This window comes from Anthonomus grandis, chromosome 8, assembly GCF_022605725.1.
Source record: "Anthonomus grandis grandis chromosome 8, icAntGran1.3, whole genome shotgun sequence".
Classification (NCBI taxonomy): Eukaryota; Metazoa; Arthropoda; class Insecta; order Coleoptera; family Curculionidae; genus Anthonomus; species Anthonomus grandis.
In genome coordinates this window covers 8,110,427-8,126,905 of record NC_065553.1, presented here as the reverse complement: position 1 = coordinate 8,126,905, position 16,479 = coordinate 8,110,427, and the positions used below count along the sequence as shown (strand labels likewise).

Below are 16,479 nucleotides of genomic sequence, written 5' to 3'. Positions count from 1 at the left end.
AAAAGATAAAAAAATGGGTTACCTGCCTTAGTAGGTTAAATGAAAAAGACGATTTTTATCTCTATGTGGTTGTAGATCTACCTACTTATAACAGATCGTTCAAAGACTAAAAAAGACTAGGATGATATAGAAAAAGAAATTCCGATGTATGAGGTAAACGTATAGCTATAATCTTTCGTCGTCTTTCAAATGGGCCATCTAAAAAATTACTTTTCGATTCCAAAGTCATATAAAGCCCGACTTCGTCTAAACGGCAAACTTCGACAAAACAGCAACGCATATACATATATTATATCGCAAGTCATATCGTAAATTTTCAATTTAGCAATACGGAGAATAAAATGTCTTTCCTATTCAACGTCGCGTATACATATTCCGATTCGGAATCCATCAGAAAATGGAAAATGGAACAACAGCCGGGCGAAATATGGCTTCCGCAACAACGCGGTATCTCGTTAACAATTTTGTCGAAGTGTGAAATAGTTAGCGAACATTGCGACTCTTTTGTTGTGCGAAAGTGGTGGCGCGGTTAGGGAATTGCAGCGAACTGAGTATTCTATACACCGGAATAATAAATGAAATTTTATATCAGAATAAATATTTAGGCTTGGTTTTCGAGATATTTTGAATAATTTGATTTTGTAACAACAAAAAAAAATTGAGCAATTAAAACATACTTGAAACAAAAATAACATCTATCATAATGTGTTCCAATTGGTGGACCTAATATCTACATTAAATGAAATCATTAGAATTACAGAAGGGGCAGAGGAGCTTTGATTGGAAGCGAACGTTTTTAAAATGATTAGTTTTTCTTTTATAAATGTGAAACACATCCCAACGTAGTACAATATTAAATTTAAGTCGTAAATGTTGTCATTATTTATAGACTGTATTTCAGTTTATTTAAGAATTAAAAAAAATCCAAATATAGAGAAAAATGCTTTAAAATATTTCGAGATTCCAGCTTTAAATAAAAAAATTTTAGACAAAGAAGTTAGTTGAGAACGTCTATCAGGAAAAAAAATGGGAGATCAAAATTACCACACCCCCATTAATCAACATTAGATTTATTTAAGATTATCCAGACATAGTATACCGATTAATATCGGTATAGAATTTTATCCTATACTTTATGAATTTATGAATATGTTTACAAACATATTCATCGATTCTCTGTTGTCAAGTTTACACGCATTTTCAAACATTTGTTAATTTAACTTGTTGATGTTAGATCTTGGATTAAAAATAAAAAATTTAAGTAGATATATGTTGTTCTAAACGCAAAAATAACATCTTCAAAGCAAAAAAGGAAATATTCAAAAACTTATTCCTAAAGTCACTTCTAAAAAATTTGAAATGGCAACATCGCAGGCAATAGATAATGTCATTTATATCATCTTGACAAACCTTGATTAAAGCCGACCTTTTCATAGGTAAATACCGATATAATCATAACATCATATCAAGGGACAATCGTCGTCATAAACGTAAAATAATAAAAACTTATTAAGAAATTTAAAATAATTATATAACATTTAATTTCTATAAAAATGCTTTTTATTATATAAGTACTTTTACTCCAATGAAGTATGTTAAAACAAACGCATAGAGTTTATGAACGGTAATACTGTGTATAATTTAAAGCATAATGTGATCATATATCATGTGTGCATATATGTGATCTGTATTCATTTAACTTTGAATGTTAACTTCTTTATAGAGTATCTTATAATATTTTATGAAAAAAATGGTTCATATTTTATTAAAGAGGAATAGTATTGTTTTGCCCCTGTCAAAATAAGTGAAAAATTTTTATATTATAAAGTGTGTTTTTTTTTGTCATTTCTACATGAGCATTTGCCATCATTGCATCAGAGATGTTGCAAGCAAAGAAACTGCCCATAGTTCCATAGCAGTGCTTATTCTAGCCTTCCAAATTCTATATAATTCAAGTTACAAAGTTAATATCTGATTAACCACTTTACTAGCATATTATAAAATATTTGTGAATATTTTTTTTCAGATAATGACATCGCGTCACAATATTACTTCAAACTCCAGTTATTTAAATTTAATATTCTTTGAAATCTCCCAAAACGTCTGCATACCTAAAAAATTAACTACACTTTTATATTGATAATTTGTCGGTCCAATATGATATCACTGAGCCAAGATTCCTTAAAAACGCGAATATCTTCTATCTTAGAATAGTTTAATTAGAATCTTACTTTCTTTAATTTAGATCTACTAAATGTTTTGCACTTTAATTTCTAGTGAGGAAGGCACAGATAATGAAAATACAGTTATCAGAAGTATCTAAGTCAATCAAAAGTATTAAGGTTTTTGGTCTTGAGATTTTCGTTAAAATAAATGTTTTCAATCTACAAACCAATGAAATTATTTCCTCTTTTTAAATAAAGAATTTTTTCATATATTCAATTTTTTGGTCCTTAAGATAATTAAAGAAATTCTGCAGAGAGTGTCCTTAATTTGACTTTTCATTGTATTAGTCGCATAAATATTGTACGAAATTCGTGCGTAGATGTGAGTAATAGGTATTTAACATTTTAAGCCGATCTCTCAAAAGATTTTAGAGATATTAAAAAAAATTATGTCAAAATATTTAGACACTCTTTATATAAGAGCGCTAATCTATATATCTGGTTTTTATCATCAGCTGTCGTGTTTGACGTCATACCGAAATTCTGCAGTGCACTTTATGAACTTTGCGAGTGTGTTTTTCTAGTTGTATCGTGTTTATTAAAAAGAAATGGCAGCATTTCTACTCTCAATCACTTTTAACTACAGTTCCTAGAAGAATATAAAGCAGCAGATGTGATACGGGACCCAAAACACAATATCCATGAAGATTAATAAAGCATGGATTACGAAAAAACTATAAGGAATGAAATAGTTGTTTTTTAGACGATACATTTAATCAATTTTCTGATCAAGGCTGAGGTGTTTAATTTCTGATTAAAAGAAAAAAAATAACAAAAACCGTAAAGTTTTTGGCTCAATGAGTGGCAAATGACTGCACTAACTCAAAATTTACAGTTAGCGGACCTTCTGCCTAACACCCTGATTATACATAATTCTGTATTTTGTTTATGAGTATGCCACAGTATGTAAAAACAAAATTGTGGTATTTAAAAATTACTTACCGTCTTCTATTTTTGTGTATTTTCGGCACACATTTTTTAATTCTTATTATCCTCTTCCACGTTATTTTGAAAACTAGTTAGATATAGGTAAATTATAATAGTATAGTAGTTATAGCAAAACCTTAAGGACCTTCTACTTCGTCAATCTTGAATTTGTCCTGAAGTGCCGAAAGTATCGAAAATCGTTCATACTCACTCGCATCGCAAAATGTCCGAAATATTCGGCGAGAGTGTCGCGGTAGCATTAGAAACACAGTCTGTACAAAATTAAAGTGAATTAAGCCTGATAAGTAATTCAGAGTGCGATAATTGGCTAAAGTTAGCCTATGAAGTAGGCCCCATGAGTCTATATCCAGGTAAAAAAATGGAAAAGCAAGTACTCGAAGATAAAGGATTAAAAAGAGCTTAATTTTTTGTAGTTCAAGACTTCTATTAGAGTGTTGCTCACAAGTAAAGAAATTAGAAAACTTTTACTTTCGACGGTCTATGTTTTTGTTTTGGAAAAAACCTTAAGCGTTTGAGTATATATTTAATGGCGTTATGCTTTTGGGGACAAGAGCTTTATACTGATACCTCATTTGTTAAATTTCATTACGGCGTTGCCAGGTAATTCGTATTTATGTAGTTAGTTTACGGTACCAGCTTTATCCTTCAGTAATAGTCTGAAGTTTTTTTCATACAGAGTGTCTAATATAAATTTACCAATTTGCATACATTTTTGTATTAGTTCATTAAGATTGTATTAGTTCGTTAAGGATAGTAAAAAAACAAATAAAAAAACAAATTTTTCTCCTAAGTTACAAATAACCTAAATATTTGTATACAAAGAGTCAATTTGAAAACCATTAATGCAAATATTTCTGAAATTAAAACAGCTAGAAAAGCGCAATTTGGTACAAATGTTATACAGGTAGGAGGAACTACAACAACTATATTTTGGCTATACGGTGAGTTCCCTTGGGCCGATTTCACCCCAATCTTAAAAATTTAAATGGCACCACCTCTTTTGTGATTCATAAAATTAAATAAAATAAATTTTAATAATATTTGTAAATAAAATAGATGGTAAAAATTCATTCCATTTTGGGCTAAACAAAAGTATCATCTATTTTCAAACTTATTTCTTACATTTTGAAGCACTTCTCTTGGAATAGATGATCATTTTGTAATAATCCGTTACTGAAGATCATTGGGTAAAGCTGGTTGCATTTTAAGCACAAGCGTTTTTAAGCCCAGAGAACAAAGTCAACGGATGCTGGATCTGGTGATCTCGCCGGCCATTCCATCTCCAAATCCACTAATTATCGGCTAGCCCTATAGTAGCACTTTTGGACTGCCTAGTATTTTAATTTCCAATTTTTACATTTCTACTGCTCTCCATCTAGTTAACTAGACTTATCAACAGTTATTAGAACTCCTTTTTTACAATTAGTCTATTAAAACTTTAGCAGATAAACCCATCATGCACACAATTCACACGAAAAATAATGGTTTGCACAGATATTATCAATAAGTTGGTCATGAGTAATAAATTTGAACATTTACGGCATATATCGTTTGTACTCGTAATATTATTGGGTTTAGGGAGCAATAAAATAAAAGTCCAATCGTATTTAAAGTTGCCGACGTTTCGCAAAATATGTTTGCATCTTCTGGGCGCTAGAATACAAAAATAATAATAATAATAATTAGGACGACAGAAAAAACGTGTTTGTACATTTAAAATTTAATTATAATTGAAATTAAACTGATTTTTCTAATTGTAGTACAACCAACGTCAGACACACATAATACAAACGAGAAAAAAACGTATTTTACAACAATAATAATGGCATAGATATTAGACTTATTTAATCTACCCTTCTCAATGGGCTTCAAATAAGCTCTACAATTTGTCGGTCGTCACTTATAGAATATATTTTTGGGAATGGTCATCTAGTGTAAAAGAAATATAAAATGCATAGTCTAAATATTTAATTTCTATTACAACGCTGTCGGCAGTAATTCAAACAACAGAACTAATTTATATGTACCCTAAAACACAGCAATAAACTCTCCTATCCATTAAAACTTTCGACAAGCTAGTTAGTTACAGAGTTGTCGAAAATTCGCGTAATTTTGCTAAGGTAAGCGGGAAAAGTTGCTAAATTTGAAAATTTAATTACAAAATCTATTACTGAACTTGATAAAAGCATACCTACCTACGTGCAACTAAAGCATTCACTAAATAGTAAATTTAATTAAATAAAGAAACTACGGCCAATTTAATTTCCTCATTAACCAAAAGTTTTCAAATGATTCTCACGAGGTATACGCTATATATTCGCGAGCAACTTGATAACGCTTTGTTTTACACCTTGGCTTTGTCCACAGTTACGGGTAACAGCCATGTAGGTCCTGCCGCTCCAGCTACAGTATTGTCTAATGGAGGTAGTTCGTCTCTATATGTTGGTTAACACAATCGACAGTCGCGATATAACTAAGCGCTGATTGTGTGAACGCTGATTGTGTTTATATACGTTTTGCAAATAAATTTGCAGTTAGAATAGAGAGATGTTGTTTATTTTAGTATAACGGTATATGTATGTACGTTATTGTTGCTCGGGTAGTTTTAATATTTTTTTACAAGGTTCTCATTTCATAGATAGGGATAGATAGATCCAGGAACCGCATCGATCGATTGTAGGTAAACTATAGAAAATTAGAAAAAATCTGAAATTTTCGTCCCTTCCTTCAGCTTCATCGTCGAGACTATACAATTAGGCTCTAAACTCAACCTGTTTATTTATCATCTATAGAAACTTTTATTTCTTGTCTAACCGAGTACGTAATCTTAAACATTTTAAACTTCGTTTTCACAAAAACAGAATCCTTTACAAAGCACCTTACTTACAAAACAATATTATTATTTAACTTTATGCTTTCGTAAACCTCGATTCGACTTCTCGAAATTAAAATTCTGCCGCCTCAGTAACAAAATATTTAAGCCGAAAGTTATCCCGAGAAAATACACTTCCCTTTCCCAAAACTTCGACAATAATAAGACTTTGTATTCACTCGCTTTTAAAGCGGACTCACTAGGCGTGAATTTCGAATTTCATGAGCTTATTATGGCTGCTTTCTATTTTGTTAATAATTCTCTTAACTTGTCGGTTGGAGTTACTTATTTCGTCATGAAAATGCATACCTATTCAACAGAGAGAAGTTTCGTGAGTTTCATAAATGCTACTTAAATAAATAATTCAATAGAGGTATTATAAATAGTAGAATATAAAAAAAAAAAGAGTGACAAATTAAACAAAACTTCTACTAATCTTAAAGGAGGGTAATTCTTAGAAGTGATATCGTATATTTCTTATTTTGTTCCTCTTTGATGATAAGCCTCCTGAGTTCAAAATGAATAAATAAATTATTAATATAAATTTAATATATATACAAATGGATCTGGAATAAGAATTTTCAAAATTTTTATCTTTAATGATCTGCACACTTGCCAACATAGAATCATTGATACCATCATGTCCATCGAGTAGCTAAGCTTTTACATACATATTTAAGCAGGTTTGACGTTAATATTGGTCAGCAGTTTTTATAGCTATCTTCTATTGGTTTTTAGGCTAATTATAATAATAAGGCCTTTTTGGTAACCTGTCGTCTTTTTTTTTTACATTTTATTTATCATATATAAAATTACAATCTTGTACGCTGATGATGAACGCGAACAGTACAGCGATTATATGAAACCGATGACATTATGGCACTGCCGTATGTTGCACTGACGCACTTAGCCTAATTTTGATTAATAAACGCAAAAAATAAACATCAGAATTATAACAAAAAAAGAAACAATAAATCTGCCCAATATTTATAAAAACAATAAAAGAAAATTTGTTAGAGATGTAATGATTTTAGCCATTACCAAAAATTTTTGGCATTTCGAGTAAGATAGATGATACATCTTATCTTGACTAAAATTCTCTATTTTTTCCAACTCATTTAGACCTTTTCAAAGGTGCTATCACTATCATTTATTTGATTATAGTGTAGATCGAATGTACCTTTGAACCAAATATAACTACTGATACAAAGATTACCCCAAGTTGCAGAATACATATTAAGATCATAAATCTAGGCTCCCACTATCAAATAATATTTTTGAGTCAAACACCAAATCCACTAAAATTCGTCTTATCTAAATGGGATACTTTCTGGACAGAGTCCTTTATCTCAGATACAACTGAAAATAGCCTATATGAAAATAGTAATATCTAAGTTTCAGGAATACGTAATTTTTTCATCGAATGAATTGTCACTCATAAAAACATTAGCAAATAAGGTTTGATTAATAAATAGAAAATTAAAGACCTAGATATATTTTTAGGATTTTCTATATGAACTGGGTCTTGCAGAAAATAATATCCTTTTAATAGAAATCACGTGTCAACAATCATATCTGTACATCTTTTATAGAGGCAAATATTTTTGATATTTAAAAGCACAAAAAATATGAGATATTAAAATTTAAGTCTAAGATCAAATTGTAGATCGGTAAATAAATTATTTTATTCAAAATACTCCAAAATCCTTGTCATGCATTTTTTCAAAATCTCTAATAACACTGGCAATGATAAGGTCAGGCGATAATTAGACTTACTGACTGTTTCTTTTTTTTTTTAAATCAGGATTATTCAGGAGTTTTCTTTACTTGACTTTCAGATATTCGGAAAAATTGATGCATTAATACATTGTTATATCACATTTTAGTTCATATATCTTTTACTTAATATAAGAAGCATGTGAAGCGGTTTTTTTTATAATCTATGAACTGTCCTTTTTTGTCATTTTTTTTTTTCTTTATAAAATAATTTGTATTTGTATTGTTTTAATATTAATGTGATAGAAATTTTACTACTTGATTATTATTAAAATAGACAAACCAAAACAATGTCAACTGTTTTTATTATGTGTTGAAAAATATTTTGAATTTTAATAAAGAAGAATTTTTTAGTTTGAAAAGATACAGCTGGAATATTTGCATATATATAAGTGAATAGATTTTTTAAATAGCAATATAATTACTTAAGTAGTAAGTAATTAATAAGGTTAAGTATAGAACAATATTGACGACAAATTTGTGAAATCTATCGGCAACGATATTGAGTTTTTCTTGAAAGTTTCTATAGGAATTTATTATATATATTAAGTTGCCAATGTAATACACGTGCATGGTACATGTTTATATTTTTTTTCATATTTGTAGATTATTATTTGCAGTTGTTGGATTATCCTTAGCAATATCTGAAATAAAAGTTGATCCTTGATGAAAAAATCGTTGACATCATCTATCTATATAATGCGATAAATTTTTGATTTTAGCTTTACAATAATCTACCTATTTTATTAGATATTTAAATTGCCTTCAGAATATTTTGAAATTTGATTATGTAGTTAACTAACTGTATAAGAAAAGACCTATAAGTAAACACTTTTAAAGTAAAAGGTGATATAGTGAGTAAGAAGAAGAAATATATTCTAAATTTTACATTAGAGCCAAAAATATTGAGGAACATAGTTCTCTCAAGTATCTCAAAATGTGTTGCAATAAAACCTTTGAATTGCGCTATAAAATTGCTACTGTACATTCTTTTTCAATTAGATAACCGTCCATCTTTGATCGACTAAAGTAACCATCATGATGTCCATGTTACGTTGGCCCTACAAAGACAAATGACATTTCCATCGTACCCATGTGTGACCGCAACGAAATTGCACATGTAACCAACCTGCACCGCACGTACGAACACGCTAACGAGGTTACCGGCCAATTCCGCTTGTCCTTTGTCCATCCAGGCTGCTTTATCAGGCTAATTATTTCCATCAAAGCGAGGGCGTAATTAAGGGTGTGTAATTTGATTCAAGAAACGATCGTAGGTCGTAAAGATTAAAGCCTATAGGGAGGAAAAATGGATTTATCATACAGGCTAATGAATAATACTCAAGTTGGCTTTTTTCCATGGAAAATTAGTGAGATAATATCTGCAGCCACAACAGACTACTAAGTAATATTCCTTTGTATTCGTATAAGACGATAAGGAGGCAGAGTCAACATAAAGAAATTGTGATCATCAAATCATTTTTTGTATATTTGTTAATATTTGAATTACCTTTGTGAAAGGCAGAGATGAAATGGGCAGAAGAAACGGGTGAACTGTAGTGCTACTAAGTCCTTTAATAAAACCTTACCGTAATTGTGAGATTATGTTGTTAAAATCACAATATAAATAAATCTATAGCTGAACAACTTTTTCTAAGATTTTAGGTATTATGGGAATAATAGATATTAGTTCCCTAGATATAAGCACCAGTTACAACTTAAACCATTTTGTGAAATAAAGCGAAATTAAACCTTTTTGTTTGTAAATAAATTAGTTCATTCACTCACAAAAAAATTCTTATAAATAATCAATATTCACTTCTTATAAATAATAGACAAGATTGGGCTTTTATCCACGAGTGACATTCCTCATTTATCTTTAGACCCTTTAACCTGCATATATCTACGCAATTATTTGCACATATACTTCCATTTGCACAAATACTTTTATATTAAATCTTTTTCCAACTTCTTTGTTAAGTTTACATCTGTAATTGATGATAAGAAATCTATAATAATTATAAAATATCTAATTTCCTTAAAAATGCTTTTTATTAGATCGGTACCTTTACTCTAATGAAGAACGCTAAAAAACGTATAAAAAGTTCAGTATTTATAGCAAGCTTATATAAAATGTATTTTTTTATTTTCATTCATTGTTCTTCTATACCAGAGAAATACTGTTTATAACTGATAAGTGAGTAACTTTTTATTGCATTTTTTTCTAAAAACTATTTTCATTTTTATCTTAAGCATGCGCATTTTCATTTCCAAAATCTCTCCACAATTAGACATCTTTTCTAACTATATCTACATTCAGAAAAGTCCAATTTTTTCCACAAAATCGTTTATAAATCCTAAATCAAGCTCTGCTAAATACACATTCCCATTAGAAAACCAATATTGCCAAATTCCAATAACCATCGAATCTATCAGTCGCACCCCATAGAATAACAAAACCGGTATTATTTTACAGTATCACCCTCCCAAAAACGGTAATATTGGCGTATTAGTCATAGTTTAGTAAGTTTGCTTATAGCCTCCTTTAAGAAGGGGCGCTTCTTGTACTTGCACGTATGAAATGAGACTTGACAGACGCCCGGTCTTTGGGGAGAAGGGAGGCAAAGTCCTTTATCTTTATTTTCGGGAATTTAATGAATTTTAGTGTGGAATAAAGTATTAGAAAGTGATAAATTAAGCCTAATATAAAATGAAAATTAAGTAAAATATTTATATTAAATTAAACAAACCTAAGCTACATTAGAAGGAATAGAACAATACAATTATATTACAATTAATAACTGATATAGCAATACAATTTAATATGAAATCATTCAGAAAATCCAAGTTGCACAGAATTTTTTAGCACCCTATTTCTTTACAGTCTAAGATATTTGTTTCTATCAGTGAAGCAGTCCATTGATCCTATTGATTTGTAGATTTACTTACCCTAGTGAAAAATGCATTATTTTCATAATTAGTTCTAAGGGAAGGAATATAAAAATGATGTATTTTACAGGCTTGTCTGCTATGATTTTCTAAAGTAGTAAGTTTCAGATCAGTCCCAAATATATGGTAAGTTATAGCAAGTGGAATGTTTCTCTTAAAAGGAATGTACCTTAGAAACTTGTGTTGAATCTGCTCAATTAGCTGAATATAGCTGTTATACTGAGGGCACCATATACATGATCCATTTGAAGTGTGGACGGTCGAAGGTGCAGTCAAGAAACTCAATGAAAGAAACACTTTTAAAGTCTTTTATGCATCTCTTTTCCAAACAGTAGCCATATTATAAGAAGAAAAACTAAGAATTTTGAATCCAATATAATTCCTGGATCCCTCACATTAGGCATAACCTCAAGTAAACTAAGAAGACTACCACTAAAAGAATAAATGCAATTTATATATTTGCAGCATGACTAAAAATAATAGAGTAACGTTTCTTAATATTTAAATCCATATTGTTGTTGATAAACCAGCTGCAATTCTGATGCACAGATCCAGTTAATATTAAGCGATATATATCATCTGCTAATAAATATAGCCACTGCGTAAAAAGTAACTACTAATATTATTGATTGATAGATATTAAGTAAGCTCCCAGGTGGGATCCTTGAGGAACTCCAGAGGGTACCTTAAATTCATTAGAATTAAAACTACTTTACTCATTATGACTATCTGCCTATGATCTGTTATTTTGTAGCCAATTATACAATGGGATACATACACCACAACGATTTAATTTTTTTTAACAAAGTTTCACGGTCAAACGCTTTGGAAAAGTCAGTGTAAACCGCATGTACATACCTGACTCCCATCGTTAAATGACTGGATAACAAAATCAATAAAAGTGAGAACATTTACTATTGCCGGGATTCTTCTTAGTTCCTACAAGGAAGAGAGGAACTAAAGGGATAAACATAAAAAGATAAAACAGATAGTAAATCATGACAATCTGTAATGGTCATAAAAATTTGCCATTTATTTTGACAGGCACAAAACATTACTATTGTTCCTCTTTAATAAAATATAATAAGAACTCTAAAAAGAAGTCAATATTCAAAATTAAATGAATGCAAATAACGTATATTGAAGAAAAAAGCAACAACATCGAAACGCCGCTCGATCGCATTGTTGATTCCACCGACACAAGGAATCTTTACCAGTGACGTCGCCAAAAAATATTTACATGATCAATATTATTAGATTATGTTTTAAATTATAAAAAATATTACCGTTTATAAATTCTTTATGCGTTTTTTAACGTACTTCATTAGAGTAAAGGTACCTTTGTAATAAAAAGCATTTTTGTGGAAATTAAATAGTTTATAATTATTTTGGTTTATTTCTAAAATCTCCCATTCTACGTTTATGATGATGGTTCTCCCTTGATTTGATGTAATGACAGTATCGGTATTTACTTGTAGAAAGATGGTCTTGAATCGCCTTTTTCCCATGGTGCGGCACAAGTTTTTACCATAATATAACAGTTCACAAAAAAACTCAAATGGGAGCTTTTTCCTTTTTCAACCAAAAGCTAAACAGAACTTTACAAATGCGGAATGTAAACACAAAGCCGTTTGACAAGATGACATTTCGCAAGATATCATCAGCCTTTGCTTGCGGTGTTGCTATTTCAAAATTTTTACAAGCGGTTTTAGGAATAAACATTGTTAAAAATGTTAAGGAATGAATATGTTTGTAAACAAAACACCCCTCTTGCCCCTGAGCACATGTTGAACTCCAATAAAGTTATTGTTTCCTAATTCTAGAACTTCAATATTCTAAGCAATCCTTAAAATTAAACAAAAATATTAAAATAGTCAGGTTCATAAAATTTGTCTTTAAAAATGTATAGGATTTCCTGAAACTTGCTTTTCCTTGAGCATTATGACGCCTATTCCAACTAAAATCCGCTTTTATACAAAACTCCTTTGGTTTTCATCTGAAACAGTTAAGATGGAGCGAAAAGGGCTGGTCCTTTTAATATTTTCTTGGCGACGAAGATTTTACCGCTTGTCTCCCTTTTGCGGAGAAGTGTTTGCGCTTTTCTCCTTTTGTCGTATAAAAGACTTCAGCTTATATCAGTTTTGGAGATGAAAGGGTCTACGATATTTTATAAAGGACTTTTACTTAGACTCCGAAACAACTTCCTAGCAATAAAACAGATCCAGGCGTGTTAGGGATAAACAGATCGAAGTAAAAATTGTTTAAATATAAAAAAATTATTCATATGTTTAGGCTATCAAGGTAAAAACATTTTTCATTATGCCATATTAACCGATATTGAGTGTCACTTTAAGATAATTAAAACTAGGATTTAATTATATTAAAAAAATTCTCCTGTTTCTAATTACACGGAGTGTCAATGCTCCATTTATAGTTCCGCATGTAACAACACTTTATTAATATTGCTTGCTTATATCCTAAAACCTTTCTTGAAGACAAAGTTGTATATTCTATAATAGGAGTAGAATGAGCATTAGGTTATATTAGATAATGAGTATTTCCTTTTCCACTGCAGATACCTTAATTCATGTTTTTATGCAAGTGAGATAAATGGCGCCACTGGCACCAAAACAAATGCGAAATTGGATTTTCTGGCACTGATTATGGAATGAAGCTATTCCTTTATCAAAAACTATTTCCCGATTCTTTAAAGAATTTTTTTTGTATTGTATTTTCCTATAGGTACTCGGAAATATATATGCCCCGTTTTTTTTACGGTCTACTAATTTAATTTAATGGATCTTTTTACTTAATTTTTATTTGTACGAATGGGTCCATAAAAACACATCACGCAAAACCTTTTCGCAAACAACATATTTCGAAAACCGTAAAAAAAATTACGACGTATCCCGAAAAGTAACTCGCAGGGCCTAAGGGTAAATAAATTGGCAATCAACATCTTTTAAACAGCCCCGTCTACTCCCTTTTTCCCCGTCGTTCGGTGCCCTTTGACAACCTCCCCGCAAAAGGTCCGTATAGCAATTTCGAATCGAACGCTTTCAAGCAAAAGTGTTTCCAATTTTTCGTTCCTCTAAATTGCGTTTTAACTCGCTCAAATGTACTTTTGTGTCTCGTTTGATTTCTTTTATATTTTATTGAGATACGAAATTTACTTTTATAGAGGAAGTACCAATAAATGCTATATTTCCCTGCTGATTTTTGATCTACGCTATTCTAAAACCTTTGTCTCTCATAAACTATTATTTTTACCAGCAAAGGTATATCGATAAAATTAATTGGCTTTCGCAATGAACATCAATAAAACTAACATACGGTCACTGCAAATCAATGAAAAATTCCTTCCGCCTTAGGTTTCAGGAACTACTTTTTTATGGAATATACTGGTACGAAACTGGTGCAAATCCTACGATACTCGAGTATCACAAGTAGCACCAGTGCTACAAATGTGTCTATGAATATTTATTTAAAAGTTCTGGGAAATATGTTCGAGAAAGACATGCTTTGGGAGTTGATTCCTCATACTTGCACTTCTTCGTAAAAAGAAGTCCCGATATAGCGGCGTTCTAGGTGTCTGCATATCGAAGGTGAACCCAAACAGGAGAGGTTTCTTGATCATTAATTCTTGTTCAAAAAAGGCGCTTGCTTGAGTAAAGATTTTGTGCAAAGAGCAAAACTGAACGAAAAGGATATTCCTGGAAGCAACTTACATCACGTAAAAAGAAATCTTCGCCAAGACCAGTGTTGATTATTGCATACCTGTAGACTGTTACTGTCAGGACTGCAAGATCTAATTCACGTATGACTAGAAGTCATAGACTTCTAATTCATTATTCATGTAGAAACATTTTAAATTTATTTTTGAATTGATTGAAGTTTATGTTTCTATTCTTCTGTGTAATATTAGGTTTGGTACGTAAAGTTAATTATGCTGAAGTAAAACAAATGTCATTACCCAGTTAGTATAAATTGTAATGAATATTGTAAAGAATTGTAAATTTCTATGGCTATATCTTCTGATTGGAAATGTTCTTTATTTAACATTTTTTAAGTTTTTTTTATTATCATGAAAGTTTTCAGTAAATAGGATGAGCAACTTCAATTATTTTAAATGGTGAAATAAAGAACGGATTTAATCATCTTAATGACCTAATAGGGTTTAGTGAAGGGAATTCTAATTTTTTAACATCAATATCAACAAGTATTTTATCAACAACTTCATTTGCGGATAGGAGTTTTATCACTACAGACACTATGAGCTTAGAAGCCAACATTTTTGTTTTTTATCTATCAGTGAATAAAATTGAATAATTAAGCTTATTTTAATCTCTGTTTTTTTAATTTTTTCTACACTTTTATCATTACAGTAAACCATTCATAATTATTTTAGTAATTAGTCGATGTAGAGCTGAAAAGTTAGTAAGAGGCCACTATATATTTAACCCTTAACTCAATATTCTATTCTAAAACACTCATTTATTTCATCTAATTTATTTAATCAATGATATTCAATGCAATGACTATAATCACTCAATTTTTACAAAGCAGTATCTTCTTATCAAATCTTATCTTCTTATCTTCTTTCTTATCAAAATTCAATACAAAGTTTTTCACGCGAATAAGCCTTAGTCATGTGATTACGTTATAACATCCTGTCAATTGTTTAATAGTTACTTGATGGTTGACCTTAAACATTTGTCTAAGTCTTCACTATCACTTATGTGTGTGGCCTAATATGATACTCATACGTCACTTTGATAAATCCGAAGGCCATACTTAAGGCTTAGCATCTTGAACTAAACTGAATCTAAAGGAAAATCATAAGTACAGATAATACATATCGGAAACCAACAAACTTAATAAATATACCTAGACTGCCAATCCATTGAAAAATAAATGACTACGACTAGGTGGCCGCCAATTTGCCTGATAATATCGTTTCTATGTTGATCACTCTGACAAATTTCAGTGGTGCCAATTGTAGGGAAACAAAATAATTAAAGTTTTTGGGAGGTTATGTTTACTAAAACGAAATAGAAGGTTACATTTAGTTCAGAATTTAAGATAGCTGCATTAGTTCTGGTATTTTTCATGTACCTGTTCAAAAATCGCGTTAAAATTTACGAAGTTTCAATTAACTTACAAGGATAGATATAGCTTTAAAACATGTGTTTTTTTATTGTTCTCATAAACTTGCATCTTACGAATCCTAATACGATAAAAATGATGTTCTTCATTTGAATTTTTAAAATTAATAACAAAGATTATTGAAACCCTATTTGGTTTTTATTATACATATTTCAATAATTCTAATGAGATAACCAATACATTTAAATATAAAACTAAATTTTGTTATTTAAATAAAATTACAAAAAAGGAAATCAGTCATTTAAAAGAGAGAGAAAGAGATGTTCTATAGGTAAATATTTTAAACAACTCATCTAGATTGGACAGGGAAGAAGTATAGAAAAAAATGGTTTAGGTGTTTCAAAATTTCTATGATTTCATTATTTATGAGTGAAGAAAGTGCACGACACTGTCACGACTTTTTATATTTAAGTTCATGACAGATCACATGTCAAACGTCAGCGTCGTCAACAATTCGATGTTTGTTTCGATGCCTTGCCACCTGGTATTATTGTCCATGATTTGAATATCCAAAATATGACTATTACTTCTAAGTTTTATACT

At 30.3% G+C, this 16,479-nt stretch overlaps 1 protein-coding gene across 1 annotated transcript in view; it reads right to left on the bottom strand.

Moving 5' to 3' along the window:
• The window catches only part of LOC126739918 (uncharacterized), a 110,356-nt gene that overhangs the window by 28,388 nt on the left and 65,489 nt on the right, over positions 1–16,479 (bottom strand). The window lies entirely within an intron of this gene.